General features: G+C 51.5%; 1 protein-coding gene across 1 annotated transcript in view; it reads left to right on the plus strand.

The window, feature by feature from the left end:
• Positions 1–5,124: 5,124 nt before the first annotated feature.
• The window catches only part of LOC144500706 (ras-related protein Rab-5C), a 49,931-nt gene continuing 39,888 nt past the window's right edge, over positions 5,125–15,167 (plus strand). The window contains exon 1 of the mRNA XM_078224039.1: positions 5,125–5,315. The gene's annotated coding sequence lies outside the window, so the exon portion shown is untranslated. The remainder of the gene's footprint in view (positions 5,316–15,167) is intronic.

The raw sequence follows: 15,167 nt of genomic DNA on the forward strand, positions 1-15,167 counted from the left end.
AGCTTGAGCCCGTGACCCCTCGTGATCGTCACCTCCGACCTGGGAAAAAGCTTCCCACTGTTCACCCTATCTATGCCCTTCATAATTTTGTACACCTCTATTAGGTCTCCCCGCATTCTCTGTCTTTCCAGGGAGAACAAGCCCAGTTTACCCAATCTCTCCTCATAGTTAAGACCCTCCATACCAGGCAACATCCTGGTAAACCTTCTCTGCACTCTCTCTAAAGCTTCCACGTCCTTCTGGTAGTACGGCAACCAGAACTGGACGCAGTACTCCAAATGTGGCCTAACCAGCGTTCTATACAGCTGCAACATCAGACTCCAGCTTTTATACTCCATACCCCGTCCTATAAAGGCAAGCATACCATATGCCTTCTTCACCACCTTTTCCACCTGTGCTGCCACCTTCAAGGATTTGTGGACTTGCACACCTAGGTCCCTCTGTGTTTCTATACTCTTGATGGCTCTGCCATTTATTGTATAACTCCCCCCACATTAGTTCTTCCAAAATGCATCACTTCGCATTTATCTGGTTTAAATTCCATCTGCAATTTCTCCGTCCAATTTTCCAGCCTATCTATATCCTAAAGTAAGTATAAGTTTATTTATTAGTCACACGTGGGCTTACATTAATACTGTGAAAATCCCCTAATCGCCACATTCCGGCAACTGTTCGGGTTACACTGAGGGAGAATTTAGCATGGCCAATGCACCTAACCAGCACATCTTTGGACTGTGGGAGAAAATGGGAGCACCCGGAGGAAACCCATGCAGACATTGGGAGAAAGTGCAAACTCCACACAGCCAGTGACCCAAGCTGGGAATCGAACCAGGTCCCTGGCACTGTGAGGCAGCAGTGCTAACCATTGTGCCACCATGCCACCCATTTGAAGTTGTATTTTTTTTAACCAGTGGGATACATCAAAACAGACTTTGGGGTGTTAATGGAACTCTATATTAAGCACTGCAAAAAACTAATAAGAACATAAGAACTAGGAGCAGGAGCAGGCCATCGGGCCCCTCGAGCCTGCGCTGCCATTCAGTAAGATCATGGCTGATCTTTTTGTGGACTCAGCTCCACTTACCTGCCCGCTCACCATAACCCTTAATTCTTTTACTGTTCAAAAATTTATCTAACCTTGCCTTAAAAACATTCAATGAACTCAACTGCTTCATTGGGCAGGGAATTCCACAGATTCACAACCCTTTGTGTGAAGAAGTTCCTTCTCAACTCAGTCCTAAATCTGCTTCCCCATATTTTGAGGCTATGCCCCCTAGTTCTAGTTTCACCCGCCAGTGGGAACAACTTCCCTGCTTCTATCTTATCTATTCCCTTCATAATCTTACATGTTTCTATAAGATCTCCCCTCATTCTTCTGAATTCCAATGAGTATAGCCCCAGTCTACTCAGTCTCTCCTCATAAGCCAACCCTCTCAACTCTGGAATCAACATAGTGAACCTCCTCTGCACCCCCTCCAGTGCCAGTATATCCTTTCTCAAGTAAGGAGACCAAAACTGTACACAGTACTCCAGGTGTGGCCTCACCAGCCCCTTATACAGCTGCAACATAATCTCACTGTTTTTAAACTCCACCCCTCTAGCAATGAAGGACAAAATTCCATTTGCCTTCTTAATTACCTGCTGCACCTGCAAACCAACTCGAGATTCCTGCACAAGGACACCCAGGTCCCTCTGCACAGCAGCACGCTGCAATTTTTTACCATTTAAATAATAGTCCGTTTTGCTGTTATTCCTACCAAAATAGATGACCTCACATTTACCAACATTGTACTCCATCTGCCAGACCCTCGCCCACTCACTTAGATTATCTATATCCCTTTGCAGACTTTCAGCGTCCTCTGCACACTTTGCTCTTCCATCCATCTTAGTGTCATCTGTGAATTTTGACACACTACACTTGGTCCCCAACTCCAAACCATCTCAGTAAATCGTAAACAATTGCGGTCCCAGCACTTGTCAAATGCCTTCTGGAAATCCAGATACACCACATCCACAGGTTCCCCATTGTCCACTGCACATGTAATGTTCTCAAAGAATTCCACCAAATTAGTCAAACATGACCTGCCCTTCATGAACCCATGCTGCGTCTTACCAATGGGACAATTTATATCCAGATGTCTTGCTATTTCTTCCTTGATGATAGATTCAAGCATTTTCCCAACTACAGAAGTTAAGCTAACCGGCCTATAGTTACCTGCCTTTTGTCTACCTCCTTTTTTAAACAGTGGTGTCACATAATGATCCAATATTACTTGTTTTGCAGCACAGTCGGAGATGAATTTCTACCCTCTGATTCTTAAACCAAAATGGGATTCGTGGAAAAGGACAGAGGAGTGAGGGCAGCTTAAATTGTAAGATTATAAATTGAAGGGAGCCAACAAGGCTCAACAGGTCAATTGGCTTCCTTCTATGTCATTAAAACTTCCTATGATTCTATTCAATACCAATAAATGAGCTTTGACCTGGAGGGAGGTATTCAAATTCACGAGAGGTCTAGACAGATTAGATAAGGAGAAACTGTTCCCATTGGTGGAAGCATTGAGAACCAGCAGACACAGAGTTAAGGTAATTGGCAAAAGAAGAAATAGTGACATGATTTATGGAGCCAATGGTTAGGATCTGCAATGTACTCAGCACCCTTTATTTTAAGGGATTGTTCCGTATTTGAGGCTACTGTCCTGGCTCTCGGGGTGCACGTGTCTCATAATTTGGACCATTAAGTCTTGAGCATGCGCTGTATCCACTATCGACCTGTTTGTCCCCTTCAACCCTCATCACCTCAGCTCTGGATCCCCCTTCCACAGCCCTGCTCTCACAGCACGGGCAGCATCCTCCCTCCACCCAGCTCTAATAGACTCCCATGCCAGTGTCCCTTAATCCTCTCTGTGAGAGTTGGTCACCTTCAATGTACCGCCCGAGAGTGTGATGGGGGCAGATTCAATCAAGGCCTTCAATAGAGAATTGGATTATTTTCTTTCCAAGGAAATCCATAGAATCCCTACAGTGCAGAAGGAGGCCATTCAGCCCATCAAGTCTGCACCAATCCTCTGAAAGAGCACTCTACCAAGGCCCACTCCCTCACCCTATCCCTGTAACACCTTGCATTGATCATGGCTAAATCAACCTAACCTGCACATCTTTGGACTGTGGGAGGAAACCAGAGCATCTGGAGGAAACCCATACAGACACAGGGAGAATGTGCAAACTCCACACAGACAGTCACTCAAGACCGGAATCAAACCCCGGTCCCTGGCGCTGTGAGGCAGCAATGCTAACCACTGTGCCACGGTGCTGCCTTTCCGAAAAGGCAAAATGTGTGGGGCTACAGGTTAAGGGCAAGGAAGTGGTACTTGGTGATGACATAGAGGCCAGCATGATCAGGATGACCTGAATGGCTTCATTCTCTGCTGTAACCATTCTGGGCTGCTGTTGACAGGTTTGGAAATGATTAATTGAAAATATGTGTCAGCATATTTATATGTGCATCTATATATATATAGAATTACAAGGGTTATTCTTCCAAATTACCCTCAGGTACTCTGCATCTAGGACAAGCGGGTGGCATGGTGGCACAGTGGTTAGCATTGATCTCTCACAGTCTATTGAACCATGGACCCAGGTTCAATTCCCAGCTTGGGTCACTGTAGGTGCGGAGTTTGCACGTTCTCCCCGTGTCTGCATGGGTTTCCTCCAGGTTCTCTGCCTCCCTCCCACAATCTGAAAGACGTGCTGGTAGGTTGCTTTGGCCATACTAAATTTTCCCTCGGTGTACCTGAACTTGTGCCAGAGTGTGGCGACTAGGGGAATTTCACAGTGACTTCATTGTGGTGTTAATGTAAGCCTACTTGCGACTAATAAAAATTAACTTGAACCACTGTGCTGCCTTTCTGAAAACCAAAATGTTGACTTGATTTATTGTCACATGTATTAGTATACAGTGAAAAGTATTGCTTCTTGTGCATTATGCAGACAAAGCATACTGTTCATAGAAAAGGAAACAAGAAAGTGCAGAATCCTTGGCGGGTCGGATCAAGGAAAACCCCAAGGCTTTTTATTCTTATGTGAGAAATAAAAGAATGACCAGGGTGAGGTTAGGGCCAGTCAAGGACAGTAGTGGGAACTTGTGTATGGAGTCAGTAGAGATAGGCGAGGTGATGAATGAATACTTTTCTTCAGTGTTCACCAAGGGGAGGGGCCATGTTTTTGAGGAAGAGAAGGTGTTACAGGCTAATAGGCTGGAGGAAATAGTTGTTCGGAGGGAGGATGTCCTGGCAGTTTTGAATAAACTGAAGGTCGATAAGTCCCCTGGGCCTGATGAAATATATCCTAGGATTCTTTGGGAGGCAAGGGATGAGATTGCAGAGCCTTTGGCTTTGATCTTTGGGTCCTCACTGTCCACGGGGAATGTGCCAGAGGACTGGAGAGTGGCGAATGTTGTTCCTCTGTTTAAGGAAGGGAATAGAAATGACCCTGGTAATTATAGACCGGTTAGTCTTACTTCGGTGGTTGGTAAATTGATGGAAAAGGTCCTTGGGGATGGGATTTACGACCATTTAGAAAGATGCAGATTAATCCAGGATAGTCAGCACGGATTCGTGAAGGGCAAGTCGTGCCTCACAAATTTGATTGAATTTTTTGAGGAGGTAACTAAGTGTGTTGATGAAGGTAGGACAGTTGATGTCATATACATGGATTTTAGTAAGACATATTTATATGTACATATGCATATATTTGCACCTGGGTAATTAAAAGCGTTATTCTTCCAAATTACCCTCAGATACTCTGCAATACTGGACAAGGGTTCCTAAACTCACAGCTGACTGCCCTGTCAATCAGCCCTGACTTCCACCAGAAATCGGCCAGCTCCGCTCGCTGCGCCCTCTGGGTATTGTAGTGTACCGCCACTGGACTACAACTCCCGGCATGCCCCTCCCAGCGCCGCTGCCATTGGCCGGTGGCCGGGCTTGGCGCGGCTGCGCCATTGGCGGGCCGGCCTCACCTCACCCGCTGCGTGTACCGTCCGCCCTGCCCGACTGCCGATTGGTGGATAGCGACGTCAATCAGGCAGGAGCCGACTTCCGGCCCCGTCCCGCCCTCCGAATCCCCGCCCACCACGCAGGATCGGAAGTAGGCGTGGGGGGATGGGCGATGTGAAAGCGGAAGTGGAGGCCGAGGTTTGGGGCCTGGAGTTTCTCCCATCCCCAGTCTGAAGTGAAGTTGGGGAGAGAAGTGAAGTCAAGAGTCCAGAGGAGAGATATATTGGCCGCTTGGCTTCTGATCTGCATCCCTGCCGAGTGAGTAGCTGCTCTGTGGGTGGGGAAATGGGGGCGGGCGGTGAGTCAGTTCTGAGGTAAATTTTATTCGCCTGTGTCCGGCTGGCAGAGTCGGGCCAAGTTTATCTGGCAGCAGAATCGGGCATTCCCACCCTGCCAAACGCCAGCCCCCCACCCCCGAGAATCCTCCCCCCACCCGCCCCCACCCCCCCACCCCCCCACCCTGCAATCCTCCTCCCCCCCCCCCCACCCTGCAATCCTCCTCTCCCCCCCCCCCCCCACCCTGCAATCCTCCTCTCCCCCCCCCCCCCACCCTGCAATCCTCCTCCCCCCCCCCCCCCCACCCTGCAATCCTCCTCCCCCCCCCCCCACCCTGCAATCCTCCTCCCCCCCCCCCACCCTGCAATCCTCCTCCCCCCCCCCCCCCCACCCTGCAATCCTCCTCCCCCCCCCCCCCACCCTGCAATCCTCCTCCCCCCCCCCCCCCACCCTGCAATCCTCCTCCCCCCCCCACCCTGCAATCCTCCTCCCCCCCCCCCACCCTGCAATCCTCCTCCCCCACCCCACCCTGCAATCCTCCTCCCCCCCCCCCCACCCTGCAATCCTCCTCCCCCCCCCCCCCACCCTGCAATCCTCCTCCCCCCCCCCCCCACCCTGCAATCCTCCTCCCCCCCCCCCCCACCCTGCAATCCTCCTCCCCCCCCCCCACCCCACCCTGCAATCCTCCTCCCCCCCCCCCACCCCACCCTGCAATCCTCCTCCCCCCCCCCCACCCTGCAATCCTCCTCCCCCCCCCCCCACCCTGCAATCCTCCTCCTCCCCCCCCCCCCACCCTGCAATCCTCCTCCCCCCCCCCCCCCCACCCTGCAATCCTCCTCCCCCCCCCACCCTGCAATCCTCCTCCCCCCCCCCCTGCAATCCTCCTCCCCCCCCCCCACCCTGCAATCCTCCTCCCCCCCCCCCACCCTGCAATCCTCCTCCCCCCCCCCCACCCTGCAATCCTCCTCCCCCCCCCCACCCTGCAATCCTCCTCCCCCCCCCCTGCAATCCTCCTCCCCCCCCCTGCAATCCTCCTCCCCCCCCCCACCCTGCAATCCTCCTCCCCCCCCCCCACCCTGCAATCCTCCTCCCCCCCCCCACCCTGCAATCCTCCTCCCCCCCCCCCACCCTGCAATCCTCCTCCCCCCCCCACCCTGCAATCCTCCTCCCCCCCCCCACCCTGCAATCCTCCTCCCCCCCCCCCACCCTGCAATCCTCCTCCCCCCCCCCCCCCCCACCCTGCAATCCTCCTCCCCCCCCCCCCACCCTGCAATCCTCCTCCCCCCCCCCCCACCCTGCAATCCTCCTCCCCCCCCCCCACCCTGCAATCCTCCTCCCCCCCCACCCTGCAATCCTCCTCCCCCCCCCCCACCCTGCAATCCTCCTCCCCCCCCCCACCCTGCAATCCTCCTCCCCCCCCCCCACCCTGCAATCCTCCTCCCCCCCCCCACCCTGCAATCCTCCTCCCCCCCCCCCACCCTGCAATCCTCCTCCCCCCCCCCCACCCTGCAATCCTCCTCCCCCCCCCCCCACCCTGCAATCCTCCTCCCCCCCCCCCACCCTGCAATCCTCCTCCCCCCCCCCACCCTGCAATCCTCCTCCCCCCCCCCCCACCCCACCCTGCAATCCTCCTCCCCCCCCCCACCCTGCAATCCTCCTCCCCCCCCCCCACCCTGCAATCCTCCTCCCCCCCCCCCCCACCCTGCAATCCTCCTCCCCCCCCCCCCACCCTGCAATCCTCCTCCCCCCCCCCCCACCCTGCAATCCTCCTCCCCCCCCCCCCACCCTGCAATCCTCCTCCCCCCCCCCCCACCCTGCAATCCTCCTCCCCCCCCCCCCACCCTGCAATCCTCCTCCCCCTCCCCCCCCACCCTGCAATCCTCCTCCCCCTCCCCCCCCACCCTGCAATCCTCCTCCCCCTCCACCCTGCAATCCTCCTCCCCCTCCCCCCCCACCCTGCAATCCTCCTCCCCCTCCCCCCCCACCCTGCAATCCTCCTCCCCCTCCCCCCCCACCCTGCAATCCTCCTCCCCCCCACCCTGCAATCCTCCTCCCCCCCACCCTGCAATCCTCCTCCCCCCCCACCCTGCAATCCTCCTCCCCCCCCACCCTGCAATCCTCCTCCCCCCCCCCACCCCGCAATCCTCCTCCCCCCCACCCCGCAATCCTCCTCCCCCCCACCCCGCAATCCTCCTCCCCCCCACCCCGCAATCCTCCTCCCCCCCACCCCGCAATCCTCCTCCCCCCCACCCCGCAATCCTCCTCCCCCCCCCACCCCGCAATCCTCCTCCCCCCACCCCCACCCCGCAATCCTCCTCCCCCCCCCACCCCGCAATCCTCCTCCCCCCCCCACCCCGCAATCCTCCTCCCCCCCCACCCCCACCCCGCAATCCTCCTCCCCCCCCACCCCCACCCCGGATTCCTCCTCCCCCCCCACCCCCACCCCGCAATCCTCCTCCCCCCCACCCCCACCCCGCAATCCTCCTCCCCCCCCACCCCCACCCCGCAATCCTCCTCCCCCCCCACCCCCACCCCGCAATCCTCCTCCCCCCCCACCCCCACCCCGCAATCCTCCTCCCCCCCACCCCCACCCCGCAATCCTCCTCCCCCCCCCACCCCCACCCCGCAATCCTCCTCCCCCCCCCACCCCCACCCCGCAATCCTCCTCCCCCCCCACCCCCACCCCGCAATCCTCCTCCCCCCCCCACCCCCACCCCGCAATCCTCCTCCCCCCCCACCCCCACCCCGCAATCCTCCTCCCCCCCCACCCCCACCCCGCAATCCTCCTCCCCCCCCACCCCCACCCCGCAATCCTCCTCCCCCCCCACCCCCACCCCGCAATCCTCCTCCCCCCCCACCCCGCAATCCTCCTCCCCCCCCACCCCGCAATCCTCCTCCCCCCCCACCCCCACCCCGCAATCCTCCTCCCCCCCCACCCCCACCCCGCAATCCTCCTCCCCCCCCACCCCCACCCCGCAATCCTCCTCCCCCCCCACCCCCACCCCGCAATCCTCCTCCCCCCCCACCCCCACCCCGCAATCCTCCTCCCCCCCCACCCCCACCCCGCAATCCTCCTCCCCCCCCACCCCCACCCCGCAATCCTCCTCCCCCCCCACCCCGCAATCCTCCTCCCCCCCCACCCCGCAATCCTCCTCCCCCCCCACCCCGCAATCCTCCTCCCCCCCCACCCCGCAATCCTCCTCCCCCCCCACCCCGCAATCCTCCTCCCCCCCCACCCCGCAATCCTCCTCCCCCCCCACCCCGCAATCCTCCTCCCCCCCCACCCCGCAATCCTCCTCCCCCCCCACCCCGCAATCCTCCTCCCCCCCCACCCCCACCCCGCAATCCTCCTCCCCCCCCACCCCCACCCCGCAATCCTCCTCCCCCCCCACCCCCACCCCGCAATCCTCCTCCCCCCCCACCCCCACCCCGCAATCCTCCTCCCCCCCCACCCCCACCCCGCAATCCTCCTCCCCCCCCACCCCCACCCCGCAATCCTCCTCCCCCCCCACCCCCACCCCGCAATCCTCCTCCCCCCCCACCCCCACCCCGCAATCCTCCTCCCCCCCCACCCCACCCCACCCCGCAATCCTCCTCCCCCCCCACCCCACCCCACCCCGCAATCCTCCTCCCCCCCCCCACCCCACCCCGCAATCCTCCTCCCCCCCCCACCCCACCCCGCAATCCTCCTCCCCCCCCCCCCACCCCACCCCACCCCACCCCGCAATCCTCCTCCCCCTCCACCCCACCCCGCAATCCTCCCCCCCCCCCACCCCACCCCACCCCACCCCACCCCACCCCACCCCACCCCGCAATCCTCCTCCCCCCCCACCCCACCCCGCAATCCTCCTCCCCCCCCACCCCACCCCGCAATCCTCCTCCCCCCCCCACCCCACCCCGCAATCCTCCTCCCACCCCCACCCCCACCCCCACCCTGCAATCCTCCTCCCCCCACCCTGCAATCCTCCCCCCTTAAAATCCCACGTCACCCAGAACTTAACAGGGAGAATCAAACCCTGATGGTGACGAACTTTTAAAATCCACAGTCCAGGGAATGGAGGGTTTGGGATTGGATTCCAGTTGCTGGGCAGCTTGGATGGTTCATTGTTCCTGGTTTTTTAAAAAAATACTGTTGCAGCCTCGAAACTGCTTTTCTTCTACAAAAAAATTTGACTTTCAAACTGTCTATTTTAAAAAGGTTTCTGCACAACAACAACAAATGTGAATCATGTACTGAGTCAGCTACTTAAATAGAGTTTTTATTGCGAAACAAATCCGGGGCACAGTGCAAAGCATTAGTTTTGTTGATAACTGGGTTTTTGTTGCAGTCAAAAGTAATCAACCTTTTTAACAATTCAACTACTGGTTAGCCTCCCACCCTGCCTTCCCTTTTTCTCTGTTATCTTTGTACTAATTACTATTCTTGAATCTCAGCCCACTCTTGGGATCCTGCTTTTAATGTTGAGCTTAAGCTTGCCTTTCTTAAAAATGTCTCCACACATTAAAGACAATATTGAATAGGTTGGGACTTTATTCCCTGGAGCGTAGAAGATTGAGGGGAGATTTGATAGAGGTGTATAAGATTTTGATGGGTATAGATAGAGTGAATGCAAGAAGGGCCAAAAGGCCTGTTTCTGAGCTGTAATTTTCTATGGTTCTAATATTCATCACTTGGATCAGCAAGGTCCCTTTTGCCAGCGATTTTTATATGGGTTAGTGGATTTTTCTGAGGCCTTGAGAGGTAACCACTCCAGAGTACTAAGTAGTATACCAGGTATCTTACAAAGCAGGATAAAGTTGCTGAGTTGAAGCTCAGTTTGTAAGAATAACATTTTGTGCTGTAAATTGGGATGTTTTTACATGTGGTGGTGGGAACAGTCTGATTAAGTAAAACTGTGAAGATGTCACCACAGATTAGGTGATGCTGTTCAAAATGTAGAATGAATGGCTTTTGCAGTGACATTTCAAAGAGTTTGTATCTGTAGACATCCTCCTTGAACCAAATTTTGCAAATGTGTTGGTTCTTGTCTGTAATTCCAGGGGGGGAAAAAATGCCCCATCGGTTGTAGAATTACCCATTTCTCTATTTCCAAGGTGTTTGACCTTGTGTGGGCCACTGAGTGAGCAAAGAGCCACAATTCCCTTTCCAGTCTGCAAAATGAAACAAAAACAAGGAAACACAATTGTGCATTCTGTGTAAGTATTGTTTGAGTAAATTGGGTGATGGTCAAACTTGTACTGAAAATATTGTAACCCATTGCTCCGGTTAGTTTGCTGAAGAATAGTCCTAGAGATATAGGAAGAGAGCACAGTAACTGGCAATAGTTAAACATCAAAATTGTTTAATGGTTTTGGGAAAATTGACAGGATTGAAGGTGGATAAATCTCCAGGTCCTGATAATTTTCATCCCAGAGTACTTAAAGGAAGTGGCCCTGGAAATAGTAAATCTGATGGTGGTTATTTTCCAAAATATTTTAGACTCAAACAGTTCCTACAGATTGGAGAGTAGCTAATGTAAGCCCACTATTCAAAAAGGGAGGTACAGAGGAAGAAGTGAACTGTAGACCAGTGAGCCTAACATTGGTACTGGGGAAGTTGCTGGAGTATTATCAAGAATTTCATAACTCGACATTTCGAAGGCAGTAGTATAATCAAACAAAGTCAGCATGGATTTACAAAAGGGAAATCATGCTCGACAAATCTCTTGGAATTTTTTGAGAATGCAACCAGTAGAGTTGACTGAGGATTTCCAGTGGATGTGGTTTATTTAGACTTTCAGAAGGCTTTCAACAAGGTGTCTCATAACTACTGTGTTAAGTTAAAGCACATGGGATTTCAGGTAGTGTCCTGGGATGGATAGAAAGCTGGTTAGCAGATAGGAAACAGTTGGCATAAATGGGTCTTTTTCTGATTGGCAGTCAGTGACTGGTGTGGTTCCACAGGGATCTGTGCTAGGACCCCAACTGTTCACTTTAGATATTAATGATTTGGAAGAGGGAATTGAATGTATTATCTCCATGTTTGCAGATGAAACAAAGTTGGGCGGAAGGATGAGCTGTGAAGAGGATTCAGAGATGCTTCAGTGTGATTTGGACAGGCTGTGTGTGGGGCCATCTGCATGGCAGATGTAATGTGGATGAATGTGAGGTTATCCACTTTGGGAGCAATAAAAGGAAGACATTACTTGAATGAGTGTAAATTTAGAGAGGTGGATACTCAGACCTTGGAGTCCTCATGCATCAGTCGCTGAAAGTAAGTGGGCAGGTAGAGTAGGCAGTAAAGAAGGTAAATGGTATGTTGGCCTTCATAGCAAGAGGATTTGAGTTTGGGAATAGCGATGTTTTGCTGCAATTGTATAGAGTGTTGGTGAGGCCACACCTGCAGTATTGTGTGCAGTTTTGGTGTCCTTATCTCAGGAAGGATGTCCTTGCCATAGAGGGAGTACAGTGAAGGTTTACCAGGCAGATTCCTGGGAAGGTAGGTCTGTCATAGGAGAGACAAAGTCGGTTAGGATTGTATTCATTGGAGTTTAGAAGAGTGAGAGGGGATTTCATAGAAACGTATAAAATTCTAACAGGGTTTTTTTTAAAAAAAAGGGTTAGACAGGATAGATTCAGAAAGAATGTTACCAATGGTGGGGGGAGTCCAGAATTAGGGGCCATAGTTTGAGGATAAGGGATAAACCTTTTAGAACTGATGAGGAGAAATTTCTTCTCCCAGAGGGTGGTCAATGTGTGTAATTCACTACCACAATGTAGTCGTATCAATTTGTTACTGTAGTTTGTGCATTTTGTTACCCAGGTCTGCAAAGAACCCAAATGTGCCAATGGATTTCTTTAAGACCTTAAGTGTTTCAATCTCAAATGATTTTGAATGGTTTGGGTTTTAGCAGCTTTTAATCCTTTATATATACTAATGCAGCAGTTTCTGTGTTGCAACTAAACTTCAAATTTAGTTCTATGAAGCTAGTGTGTACAAATATGAGCTGGCATTAATACTGTGGAGTGTGAATATTTGTAAATCTTGAATGGCTGACAGGCTAAACTCTAAAGCAGTGGGGCAGGCTCCGTCAAACTTTACATACAAGGGGAATGTTTGGCAAGTATATTCCTTAAAGATTGGCCTGAGGCTGCGTCAATGCCACATCCATATAAAGTATTTTCTTTTTAGTGTGAATGTCTATATATGTGCGTATATAACTAAACGCCTTTACAGGGTGGCACGGTGGTACAATGGTTAGCACTGTTGCCTCACACCACCAGGGACCTGGGATTGCCTCACAGTGCCAGGAACCCGGGTTTGATTCCCAGCTTGGGTCACTGTCTGTGTGGAGTTTTCACGTTCTCCGTGTCTGCGTGGGTTTCCTCCGGGTGCTCTGGTTTCCTTCCACAGTCCGAAAGACATGAGGGTTAGGTGCATTGACCCGAACAGGTGCCAGAGTGTGGCGACCAGGGGAATTTCACAGTAACTTCATTGCAGTGTAAGCCTTACTTGTGACTAATAAATTAACTTTAACCTTTAACTTTACTTGGATATCTCTAGCATGTCTTTTATTTGCAAAATGTATTTGAAAAATGCAGCAAAGGCCAGTCTCTAGTTGGTAATGAGTAAGTAGTCATAATGAGGGGTCAAAATTGCTCAGTCTGCGACTGCAGGTGTCAACTGTTCTAACCCAAAAACTGAGGGACAGCACAAAATGCTAACTTTGTGGGTGGGGAATTAAAACAGAATCCATTAGACGTTTTCAAGGATGAGGAGCTTTTCATTTGACTTGTTTTGTAGGGTGCAGGGAGGCATGATATCCAGACTGACAGATATTTTCTTGTCCACTAGCCTTGAGACAGGTTGATTGGGTTCTTCACTCAGCTCTTGAGTATAGGTCACCTAAGTTTAGTTGTATTTTATAAACCTGCTTTCTTGCATTTTTGGTTTAAGGTGTGTTTTGTGCAATGGGTTGAACAGGCAAGTAATTTTTGGGCTGCATTTGAGAATGGTGTCCAGAATCAGGAACTTCAGATTTTCAGAGGGATTACTGAAGTGAAGATTGTTGTGCTTGGAGAAGCCTAAAGAGAGTCTTAATAGAGGTTCAAATTTGAGGGAGATTGATGGTGAGAAATTGGTTCCACTAGCAGGAGGATCAGAAACCATAGGACACTAGGATAATTGACAAATGAACCAAAGAGCAGAGAGATGTTGTTTTTCATGCAGTGTTATGATTTGGAATGCATAGCCTGAGAGGTTGGTGGAAGCAGATTTGGTAATTTATTTCAATATGCACATGAAAGGCAGCTTTGCAGGACTATGGACAAAGAGGGAGTAATTGGGGTAACAGTAATAGCTCTTTCAAAGAGCTGGTAGTGACATGATCGATCAAATGGCCACCCTGTTTGGTGATCCTGTAATTTCAAATGATGCTTTTTCAACTGCTGCTGAAGTTGAGGTTGATGTTGTCCCTGCCCCCAGCTCCTTTTCCCTCAGCTTTGTTAAAGGGAACAGAGAATGAAGCTAAAGTGCTTCCCTTTATTTTAACTTATGTGCTGGATACTTAAAATTGTTGCCTAATTATAAAGTGGTTGTGATTTGTGTATGTGTAGGAGTACATAGCTCGCGTGTTGCTTTTTAGAAATATGCATGTGACATAAATTTACCAAAATGGGAGACGGGTGGAATTCCTAAAACCAACAGAAGTAAAAGCATAGCCTCTTCTTTTCCCTTTAACTCTAGATTTAAACAGCACTATGTCATTCTTGAGTGAGCCATTCAAAAAATGTTTGAGAAAAATATTTATACTTGTAGCAACTAAAGACTTGTGTTCCTGCTGCATTAGTACTGAGCACATGACTTTGGACCAGAGGGAAGGGTGGGGTGGAGAAGGGAGATCAAGATATTGAATTTGATGATCAGCCATGATCATAATGAATGGCGGAGCAGGCTCGAAGGGCTGAATGGCCTACTCCTGCTCCTAGTTTGTTTCTGCTCTCCAACCTTGCCTGCAGCTGTGAGTCTCCTGTCCTGCTACATTGAGTGGGGATTTGGCCCAGCGCCAAATTCTCCATTCTCGCCGGCAGTGGGGCGTGAATGGCCAGAGAATGTCAGCCTATATCTTTTTTGTAACTATTCGCTTTGTTTGCCCTCACTATTTGTGAATTTTTAAAAATTTAATTTCTCTTTCATGGCGCAATGTTACTAATGTGGAAGCACAATGGTTGAAAATTAGCTGAATGATTTCAGACTCCTGTAAGGTGGGGTGAGAAGGAATGATAACATTTATTTCTCTTAAATTGGGGTATAGCATTTAAAAGGCCTTCAGCCACCTTGTGGACCATTTAGTCATGAGATTAAACCCCAATTTTCTGCATGTTATATCTGGAATATGAAACCCAAGTGGAAAGGTTTAATAGGATTCCTCTGGATATTATTGCACTTCTAATTTTGGGTGTTGTCTTTCTCGCTGAAAATAAGTTGGATTAATTGATAAATGAGACTTTTTAAAAATATAACTCCTGGTATATCATACCAGGAAGTGGAAATCATGAGCATGTCCCAGGTATGGTTTAAGGGCAGGGAGGAATGTGATTCTTGTTCAACTGATATGTCTAATTTCCTCATGCATTCCATGACCTGATCTAACTTGATTTCAAATTGTAGCAACATGTCTTATTTTAGATCTGATGACTCCTGCCTCAAGTATATGAGGATTGGCTTTGAATGATAAACTTCAGAAAGTTGCTTAGTCAGAAACCATGTGATCAGACATTTTGTAAACTTGAATTGAGATGAAGGTTTGCAGGATTCCCTCTGTGTGTATTACAGGACTTCCATTTTATTGGTGC

Source organism: Mustelus asterias, chromosome 11 (assembly GCF_964213995.1).
Source record: "Mustelus asterias chromosome 11, sMusAst1.hap1.1, whole genome shotgun sequence".
Taxonomy (NCBI): Eukaryota; Metazoa; Chordata; class Chondrichthyes; order Carcharhiniformes; family Triakidae; genus Mustelus; species Mustelus asterias.